A 10,417-nucleotide genomic window follows, 5' to 3' on the forward strand; every position below is an offset into this window, starting at 1 on the left:
TGCACACCTTCCTAAACCTGGATGGAGAGGGGAGGGCCTTGGGCTTCCTACAGGGCAGGGTACCCTGCCCTCTCTTAGGACTGGAGAGGGTTGGAGGAGGGTGAGTGGGGGAGCAGGAGAGAAGTGGGAGGAGGGGAGGAAGTGGAAATTTTGATTCCTATTATCTATAAAGTAATAAAAAATTATCAGAGAAAAAAAAAAAGTTAAGGGAATTGCTTCCCATAGAAGCAATAGTTAGAAGCCAACCTTGCCAACCGTAACTCCCTAGCTCAAAGCCAGGAAGCAGCTGTTAAAAATTTGCCTCTGAGTGGGGCGGTGGTGGCCTGTAATCCCAGCACTCCGGAGGCAGAGATAGGCAGGTCTTTGTGAGTTCAAGGCCAGCCTGGTCTACAGAGTGAGTTCCAGGACAGGTTCCAAAGCTACAGAGAAACCGTGTCTCAAAAAAAGAAAGAAAGAGAGAAAGAAGGAAGGAAGAAGGAAGGAAGGAAGAAAGGAAGGAGGGAGGGAGGGAGGGAGGGAGGGAGAGAGAGAGAGAAAGAGAGAGAGAGAGAAAGAAAGAAAGTTAGTTTACCTTTGTACAGTGACTGCTAGGATGTCAACTTTTAAAGCAATTGTTAAAAGTTAAGAGTGGCTGTCAGCTTCAGTTTCCCCAGAATGTGTTTAGCGTTAGAGTTTTATATTGGGCTCTTCAGAGGCAGGGCCCACACAGGGTGACGTGACAGTGGTGAACGCAGAATCCTAGGTTCAGTGCACAGGGCCATGGACTCCTCAGTTGTGTCCCTGTAGAACACTGGGTCTTGGGGTGACCAAGGGCACAGATATAAAAGTTTGATGTGGGATTTCCCTCTGTATGCTGTGAATGTGTTTTATTACCACCGGTTAATAAAGAAGCTGATTTGACGAACAGCCAGGCATAATGAAGCCAAGCAGGAAATCTAAACAGAGATAGACAGAGAAAAGGGGTGGAGTCAGGGAGTTGCCATCCAGACGCCCAAGGAACAACATGCCAGAGCACCACAGGTAAGCCGTAGGCCACATGGTAATACATAGAATAATAGAAATAAGCTGTAAGAGCTGGATAATAAGAAGCCTAAGCCATTGGCCAAATAGTTTGTAATTAATATTAAACCTCAGAGTGGTTATTTTAAAAGCAGCTACAGGACTGGGTGGGACAAAAAGTTCCCAGCTACAGAAGTTGGCTCATCTAGGAACAGAGCTGTAACAGAACTGAACTGGGTTGATGTAGGCTGCTGCATTCAGTGGCCACCTGACCACAGCCCAGTCTCTGCCTGTCCTAGATCCCTGTGAACTGTGATTCCTGTAGCGCTCTCTCTCTCTCTCTCTCTCTCTCTCTCTCTCTCCTCTTCCTTCCCTTCCCCCCCCCCACCTTGTACTTTCTCAGTTGGCCCTGGTGGTCTTTTCCTAGCCTCTCAAGGTCACTTGCCTCCTCCTACACCTGAGACATCTCCTTCAGACGCCGGGGTCTCTAGGATGTAGTTGGAGGAACCACTCTCCCTCTCCGGTGATCTTGGTAAGGTACTTACCCCTCACCCAGCCATTTGCTGCGTGTCCAGTGTGGTGTGATGTGCACGTGTACATGTGTGCGCATGTGCAGGCACAGTGCTGGGGCACAAACCTTGGTATTCCTGTTTGCCGTGCAAGCACTTAGCTACAGCCTCAGACTTTTCCTTTCCATTTTTAAAAATAAATAAATAAATAAATAACAAAAAAAAACAAAAAAACAACAACCTTGGGGCTGGAGAGGTGGCTCAGAGGTTGAGAGCACTGTCTGCTCTTCCAGAGGTCCTGAGTTCAATTCCCAGCAACCACATGGTGGCTCACAGCCCTCTATAGTGAGATCTGGTGCCTTCTTCAGGCCTGCAAGCATACATGGAAGGAATGTTGTATACACGATAAATAAATCTTTAAAAAAAAACAAAAAGCAACTTTTTATATTGAAACAAGAGCTCGTTCTGTAGCCCAGGGTAGTTTATTTTCATTTCATGTGTGCAGCACAGGTGTTTTGGCTGCATGTGTCTGTGTGCTGGGTGCACATCCAGTGCCCAGTGTCCACAAGGCCAGAAGAGAATGTTGGGTCCCCCGGAACTGGAGTTACAGGTGGAGGTGAGCCACCATGTGGGTGCTGCTGCGAATGTTACCTGGGTCCTGGGTCCTCTGCAAGAGCAGCCAGTGCTCTTGGCCATTGAGCCATCTCTCCAGCCCTTGGCCTTGAACATTGCCTGCCACAGAGCTGGGATTCCAAATTGTGCCGTCAGAGTTGACATTTGTGAGTGACTTGACCAATAGATGTATCTCTCCTGGGGGGAGAGGGGGCTGCACCCATCCAGGACACAAGGTGATGCTTCAAGAATCGAATTCTGGGGTACAGAGTCAAAGAGGCTCAGGGTATAGAAAAAAGGGGTGGGGACAAACTAGCCACAATTAGGGCCTGAAGCCAGATCCCTGAAATAAGCCTGGCTGACTCCATCTGCTTCTCCACACCCCAGAAAAGGGCACAGGGCAGGCTTGTGTGGGCCAGCCCCCATACTCAGGAGCTGGGCAAGCAAGGCAGAGAGATGGACCACCTGTCCCCAAGGTGGATTCTACAGCCCCAAGCCTTCTGGATTTTCATGGGGTTCAGTCCTGATTAACATCAAAGGGGAGCAGGGGGTGAGGGTTTGGAGTCTCGGAGGCAGAGAAATGATACAAGGATGGTGCCCAAACCTGCCATAACACCTGTGGTCCCTTAGTACCTGTCCTGGCTGTCCCCATGCCCCTGCAGACCTGCCCCTTCATTTCAGAGTCAGCCTTCAACTTACAGCTATGCACCTGCCTCAGTCTGCCAATCCGTTTCTGTGTCCCTGTCTCTGTCACTGTGTCCTCTGGGAACTTAAAAGTGGCCATGAAGCTGGGAAAGGGCTGTGGTCAACTGGAACCCCAGGGGGTGGGTAACCTGGGACGGAGGGTACTAGAAGCAGAGGTTTTCTGTCCCCGTACCCTCATCTCAGCCTGGGTCTGAGGTGTTCCCGTGAGAGCTGCCTTGTTGAGGGGAAACGAAGGTGGACCCTAACCCTAAGTCTCAGCTGGCATGGGAGCAGCTGCTCTGGGAGCCAAGGCACAGGGAGGACGGAGGTGTCACCAGTCAGGGCCAAACTGGGAAACTTAGCAGGTTCCTGGGGGTGAGGCAGGACTGGGAAGGGGGCGGGGCGGGGCTTCCTGGGAGGCCTAGGGGTGGGGCGGGGCAGGACGTCCTGAGGGCCCGGAAGGCAGCTCAGCAAGTGCAGGCTAACTCCCAGAAGCTGTCCTGTGACCTTCGACTGCACTTGTGGTGCCTGTGACCACGTGTATACTCCTGCAGGAATGAAATCAAAAGTGAATACTGTGTGACAAAAGTTTTCCTGGGGAATGCATCACACTCACTCCAGTCACCGCGGATGGAACCAAACAAACACACCCAACTACAGAAACCACCAGAGTCCAACCTGGTGAGCCAAAGAGTTTTACTGGGGCACCTACAGGAGCAGAAATGACTCACAGACAGCTGCATCACCAAAGCCCACACAGCAGGGCTGACAGCTCACAGGCTGGGAGCTTGGAGCACACTGCACAGCCTGCAGGCTGGAGAGTGTCTGGCCATGTAACTCTGGTCTAAACCTCTCCAGGCCGCTGGTCTCAGAGGAGCTCCCTACCCCAGCAGGGAGGGGCCTAGTGAATCTGCTCAATTTCAGGGGCTTCCTGAAGCTGTTTGGAGTTGTTTGCCTTCCTGCCTAAGGAGCTTCTTTGCAAGGTGGAGTGTTTCTATCTTGGAAGACACTGTGAGCAGAAACAAATTCTCAGAGAGAATCATCATACCTGAAGAGAGATGGCATCCTTTCATAGTGGCAGAGAGAGGGTCCTGTCCTGAGTCCCAGGCCACTGTCTGGAGCTTACTGGAAAAGAGTTGAAGAACTCCATTCAGTGTGTTGAAGAAATAAATCTATCTGCACCAGTTGTCAGGGACTTATCAGTGGATTGGATAGAGTGCTTGCAGCTCAGTGGGTGCAGTGCTTGCAGCTCAGTGGGTGCAGTGCTTGCAGCTCGGTGGGTGCAGTGCTTGCAGCTCAGAGGATGCAGTGCTGGTATTCTAATGAAGGACCCCAACTCATTTTAGTCACAGTTATGTCATTTTGCAAAGAAGCTCAGTTCAGAGAAGGGCCCCCGAATGCTGAGCAAAGCAGGATACCTGAGGTCAGAACGAGGACAGCCTTATTAGGCTGCAGTACAGAGGATTTATGGTCAGACATCTGGTGAGATACCCAGGACAGCCTTATCAGGCTGCAGGACAGGGAATTTATGGTCAAGACATCTGGCCTAGGGGGAAACAAAGACTTCAAAGGACTGACCATATATGCTTGAGATAGGGACAGGTCAGTTATCTGGTTTCTTTGATCCTGGTCAAGGACCACGAGGCCTGCCCTCAAATTCACCCCTCGCCTCATTCAAACTGACCAATGGGACTCCTGTAACCGCGCTTTTGCTTCTGTAACATTGCTTCTGCCTATATAAAGATACCCCAAGACGTAGCTCGGGGTGCTCAGTTCTCCATGTGACTGCAGCACCCACAGGCCTGTGAACATTAAAGTTTGCCTCTTGTTCTTGCATCCAGTGGCTCTCGGACCTGGTTCTTGGGCACGGGTCTCCACGCATGTGAGACACCCTCCGGGTGCTCTTTCATTTGGTGTCAGAAGTGGGATTGTGGAAGATCTCTGCCCAACCCATCCGACAACCCACTGGGAGGTAAGCTGGCTAGCCACTATTTGTCCTTGTCTGTTTGCTGTCTTGATGTATTAATTTGATGTAATGCGCAAGCGTCTGTATTCCGTAGACCTGGATCCATGGTCATCTGTATTCTGGGCGGCTTTGAGGAGGAGCTGACGGGCTCTGAACTTCTCACCCGCTACCCTGGGGGACGCCCCAGGGATCTGGAGAGCCCGAGGGGCTCAGCACGAATCCTAGAAATTCGTGCGTCTGTAGGGTGAAGTTTTCACTTCCCCATCTGAATTTGTACTTTCGGTTTGCTGCAGCCATCTGAATTTGTACTTTCGGTTTGTCACCGAAGTTGCCGGCTGTCTGTTCTGTCTTTGTCATGTCTTTGTTTTTGTATTTTGTTTCGTTTCTGTTTGTACTCGAGTCTAAACCTGGTACCATGGGACAGTAAACAGTAAGTATCCACCGCTGACCTTTGCTCTAACTTTAGAGAGAAGTTGCAGACCAAGCTGTGGAAATCCGAGAGATGGCAAGCAGTCTGCTTCCTGGAATGGCCACCAGGAGAGTTTATCCAGGGAACTCCCCTACTCTGGGTAAAACCATTTTTATTACAGAGCATGGTGCAGATGATAGCGGCAGTCTGCCCCTCCCCTGTCTCTTTTCCCATGCAGGAGCGGGGAAAACAAAACAAAACAAAACAAAACAGAAAACTCTGCCTTCCTGATACCCAGCCCGACCTCCCGCTTGCTGTTGTTGCTGTTGCGATTGCCAAGCCCCACCCCTAATGTGTGCGGCGCTGCGCTTGGCTAGTTCTGGTTAGTTCTCGGTGGAGAAGGGCGCCGTGCTGATGAGAGCAATGGGGCGCCTTGGGGGCGGCCGCCGCTGGTGGGCCGCAGATGAGGAAGAGCACAGGCAGCCACGGGACCCTGCCAAATGGGCCAGGGCCGTGACAGACAGGCCAAGGAGGGGAGAAAAACAGCAGTGCGGCCAGAACACATAGGCCCGGATACAAACTCGTCGGGGAGCTGCGGGCCGTGCTGCCCAGACGTGGGGAGGGAGCAGCGTCGGCTCCTGCCGGAAACACAGGGGGCGGGGCTGCGTGTGTGCTGGCTCCCACGTCCTAGGAGGTGGAGGCGGTTGCGAGCAGCGGTCCGCAGGGACTGCCTGCGCTCGCCGATAGGATTTGCTAAAGGATACAAAAGAGCCATATAGAGAGAGAGAGTTACAAACGGGACCAGGCGAATTGCCAGGTGGCACCAAAAGGAACGCTAGCTAGGTGTGCGCCCCGAAAGGAGGGCGGAGGGCGGAGAGACGTGGGCGCGCAGCCCACAAGGAGCCTATGTCCCGCCCGCAGCTTAAAGTTAGGGACTATAATAGATTCAAAGGTTCCTACAGACCCAATAGAGACATAACTAAGTCTTGGGATGATTTGTTGACTAATTTTCTGAGATTTCAATATATTAGGATCCAAAATGGCTGTGCCAGTTTACATTTCCACCAGTGGTAAAGGAGTTTCTCTTTTACATAGGTTATGAGCAGTATTTGATCTTGATCATGTTATAGGGATAAGATAGAGTCTCAAGAGTTATTTTGATTCACATTTCTCCAATGATTAAAGATGTTATATTTGAGAATCTTTTAAATATCTTTCAGTCATTTTAAGTTCATCTGTTGAGAGTTTACAGATTAGGTCTGTAACATATTTTTTTTTACTGGATTATTTGTTCTTATGAGGACTAAGTTCCTAATTTTCTTATAAAAATATCTTCCCATTCTACAGGCTGATGTTATGTTCTGTTGATTATATCCTTTGCTATACAGAAAGCTTCTCAGTCCTGGAGATCTCATTTATTGATTGATTGTTTCTCTCAATGTCTATGCCACTGAGGCTATGTTTAAAAATGTATTTAAAACCCTTTTTCTTCTATGCGGTTCAATATTGTTGGTTTTATGTTAAGGTCTTTGATTTGTTTGGATTTTAGTTTTGTGCATAGAGAAATATGGATCCACTTTCATTCTTTTACATGATGGTGTCCAATTAATTCTTAAAGGGAAAAACTGACGGTCAAAATGCTGGGCTCATGGCAATTCTCAGGGGGGCTACAAGGCAGGCACCCCACTAATTCGGCCAAGGAAAGAGAGGTTCTCCAGGGGCCAGTTAGAATCTATGTTCCTTAAATGTTTAATGAAGATTTACAGGTATCTTACCCAACCTCTAAAAGTCAACAGGCAGCGATAGCCATGGCCTTCATAGGGCAGTCAACATCAGATATAAGGAAGAAGTTACAGCAGATAGATAGGTTGCAAGATTATACCTTGCAGAATTTGGGGAGACAGAAAATGTTAAACGAGAGACAGAAAAAAATGAAGCAAAAGAGAGAAAAGCGGAAGGCAGAGAAAAGAGAAAACCGGAGGGATCATAGACAGGAAATTTGGACTCAGATAGATACGGAGCCTGGGCAACAGAAGAGGACCAAAGACAAATAAAGATAAACAGAGGCACCCCTTGGACAAAGGCTAATGTGCTTATTGCAAGAAAAAGGACATTAGATACCTCTATAGATTTTTTTAAGGACACATAAATGACTCATTCCTCCCTGGTCATCCCTGAATATATGACCAAAGGCTTTTGCTGACCAAACGAGGGACTTTCACTTTTCCTGCTGTTTTCAGTTCTGCAGAAGATGCAGGCTGCTTGCCTGCCTCTGCCTTCACCACACCCTCCTCACCAGGATGACCACCGCCCCATGCCATCACCACCGGAGAAATCCTTGCCTCCTAGCAACTGTCCTGGTGCCACACTTGTCTTAAAACCTGCAGGAGCCCTGGCTGCTCACCCTGCAGTCTGCTCCCGTCACCCATGTCAGACTGCAATAGAGCACTCACAATGCTACCACAGGTGCCCTCCTGCACCAGGCTGCTGCTCCTGTGCCCTGCTCACGTCGATGGACTATGGATCATACCAGCATCTGCAGAAAGGACAGGCGGCTGGCAGAATGGCAGGCTGAGCAGCGCCAGGCAGAGCCGGAAATAATGGCGAAGCTTGCCTGGGGCACAAGGCTGGGAGTCGGAGCCAAGCAGGTATACAAGACTGAAGGTAAGCGAAAGGTGGGGACAGGAATGATGAACAGGAAGCGAATGATTTGGATAAATAGCTTCCCTTCAGGGATATTGGCCCACCCAGAAGGCTGAACTTGTGACATTGACACAAATTCTATGGATGGCAGAGGAAACATCTACATTGACAACAGGTATGCTTTTGCCACCACCCATATACACGGAGCAATATACAGACAAAGAGGACTGCTGAGACTTGCGGAAATCTTGTGCCTCCTCACGGCCACACATTTGCCAAAGAAGATAGCCAACATACATTGGTCAGGACTGAGACAGCCAATGTAATGGCTAAGAAGATCATAAAAAAATCTTCCCGAGGTTTGGGATGCCCAAGGTAATCATGTCCGATAATAGACCTGCCTTTGTTACCCAGGTAAGTTAGGGCATGACCAAAGACACTGGGGATCAATTATGCTTACCAACCCCAAAGCTCAGGTCAGATAGATAGGATATAAACTGACAAAATTGGCCCTAGAGACCAGCAAAATGACTGGCCAGACCTCCCTCTGTCCTGTTCTGGGTTTAAAACACTACAGCAATCGCTGCCACTAGTTCTGTTACCTGGCTAGTTAGCTGCTACTCATGCATCTGCTGACTAAGGCTGACCTTGGTGATGGATATCCTGAGCTCAGGGCCTGCACAGGACAGGCACATCTGCTGTAAGATGGGTTTACATCGCCTTTAAGGCTCTTCTTTTCTGAAGTCAGAAGCCCACAGGGCTCTGCTCATTTTTTTAAGAGTTAATGTCTTTTAAACACGGTAACAGATAACAGAAGCGAAGAGTAATTCTGTTCTGTTCCTCCCCTATGTGTCTGGGACCTATTGACAGAAATTATTTTATATGGTCTGAGATTTTTCCAGATTAGACCATATTGGCAGAGAAAAGCAAGCACACCTGAATCTTTCTCACCTCTTGACTGGTTTTGCTTTTCTACAGGAAAATTTTGCTTTAGATTATGAAATGGCCTAATTTTCAAAAGATAAACAAATATGGTTTTATTTACGATCACCATTCCAGTCCCTCTGAGTGCTGAGGCTGGAGAACCACTGTCTGGGGTCTCAAGATGCTGCTGATCCTTTTCTTCTATTTCTGTTTTAGTTCTGAACATAAATCCTAATATACCATCTCCCTTTTACGCCCCCATTGATTTTATCTCTGAATGTTGTCCCTAGGTCCAAGCTGGCCTAATGTTTTTACGACATGTTGAGCTTTTAGGACTTACTGGGTTAATTATATTTATTTTTCTGTACCTCTTGCGAACTAAACCTAATTCTTGATTTCTGCTTCCACATTGACTGTCCTCTGGCTTTGGGGCTCATTGTTTTGTCTTAAACATTTGTCATTCTGTATTGCATTTTCTTTCATTGCTTGTTGAAGTTCTCACAATAGGCACAACCCTTGTACATTTGGATGAAGATGAAGCTGATGCTATAGAACATAATGGAAGCCGGTGAATGTCATATGGTGCCAGCTGGGCTGAAGCTAACCTCTCAGGCGCATTCTCTGGAATTGAGGATCAACACTCCCAGTGTCTACAGCAAAGGAGATTTGTCTTCATAATACTGAACTTGCCTTTTAAGGGAAACATTGTTTTACAATGATAAGGCATCCATATGTTTCTTAGGACTGAGATAAGCTCTTTGTAGTCAATAGACTATTGCCACAGTGATGGGTGCTAATCCCAGGTCTGCAATGGTTCACAATGTCTACCATGTAGTTACTTTCAAGCTTCATTCATCAGATAATTTTGCTAAGAGCTATTCTGAAGTAATGCTAGTTCTCATGTGGTTATTGTCTGAGCAAGCCTTTTGATTTTGTTTTCAATATATATAGCTGGGCCCCTACTTATTTTGCTTCTTATCATTACAGTCAGCCCCTGCATTTTAAATCACCTGGTGCAACCTATGAAAGACAGGCTTTTAGTTATCCAGACTCTGGTCCTGACCCACCAATATCAGCAACTGAGACAATAGGAGACAGAAATATCATGATCAGTTTGAGTTAAAGAATTAACTCAAGTTATAAGAGAAAATGGGGGAATGAAGGACCCCAACTCATTTTAGTCACAGTTATGTCATTTTGCAAAGAAGCTCAGTTCAGAGAAGGGCCCCCGAATGCTGAGCAAAGCAGGATACCTGAGGTCAGAACGAGGACAGCCTTATTAGGCTGCAGTACAGAGGATTTATGGTCAGACATCTGGTGAGATACCCAGGACAGCCTTATCAGGCTGCAGGACAGGGAATTTATGGTCAAGACATCTGGCCTAGGGGGAAACAAAGACTTCAAAGGACTGACCATATATGCTTGAGATAGGGACAGGTCAGTTATCTGGTTTCTTTGATCCTGGTCAAGGACCACGAGGCCTGCCCTCAAATTCACCCCTCGCCTCATTCAAACTGACCAATGGGACTCCTGTAACCGCGCTTTTGCTTCTGTAACATTGCTTCTGCCTATATAAAGATACCCCAAGACGTAGCTCGGGGTGCTCAGTTCTCCATGTGACTGCAGCACCCACAGGCCTGTGAACATTAAAGTTTGCCTCTTGTTCTTGCA

General features: G+C 48.1%; 1 long non-coding RNA gene across 2 annotated transcripts; it reads left to right on the forward strand.

Moving 5' to 3' along the window:
* Positions 1–4,126: 4,126 nt before the first annotated feature.
* Positions 4,127–10,417, forward strand: LOC148118281 (uncharacterized). 2 transcript variants are annotated; one of them, XR_015736129.1, is made up of 2 exons: positions 4,127–4,776; positions 7,420–10,417. It is a non-coding gene; the product is annotated as an uncharacterized LOC148118281 (long non-coding RNA). The 2 variants fall into 2 exon arrangements; XR_015736128.1 differs by lacking the exon at positions 4,127–4,776 and adding an exon at positions 5,104–5,200.

The sequence above is a fragment of the Myodes glareolus genome, chromosome 23 (genome assembly GCF_982192425.1).
Source record: "Myodes glareolus chromosome 23, mMyoGla1.1, whole genome shotgun sequence".
Lineage (NCBI taxonomy): Eukaryota > Metazoa > Chordata > Mammalia > Rodentia > Cricetidae > Myodes > Myodes glareolus.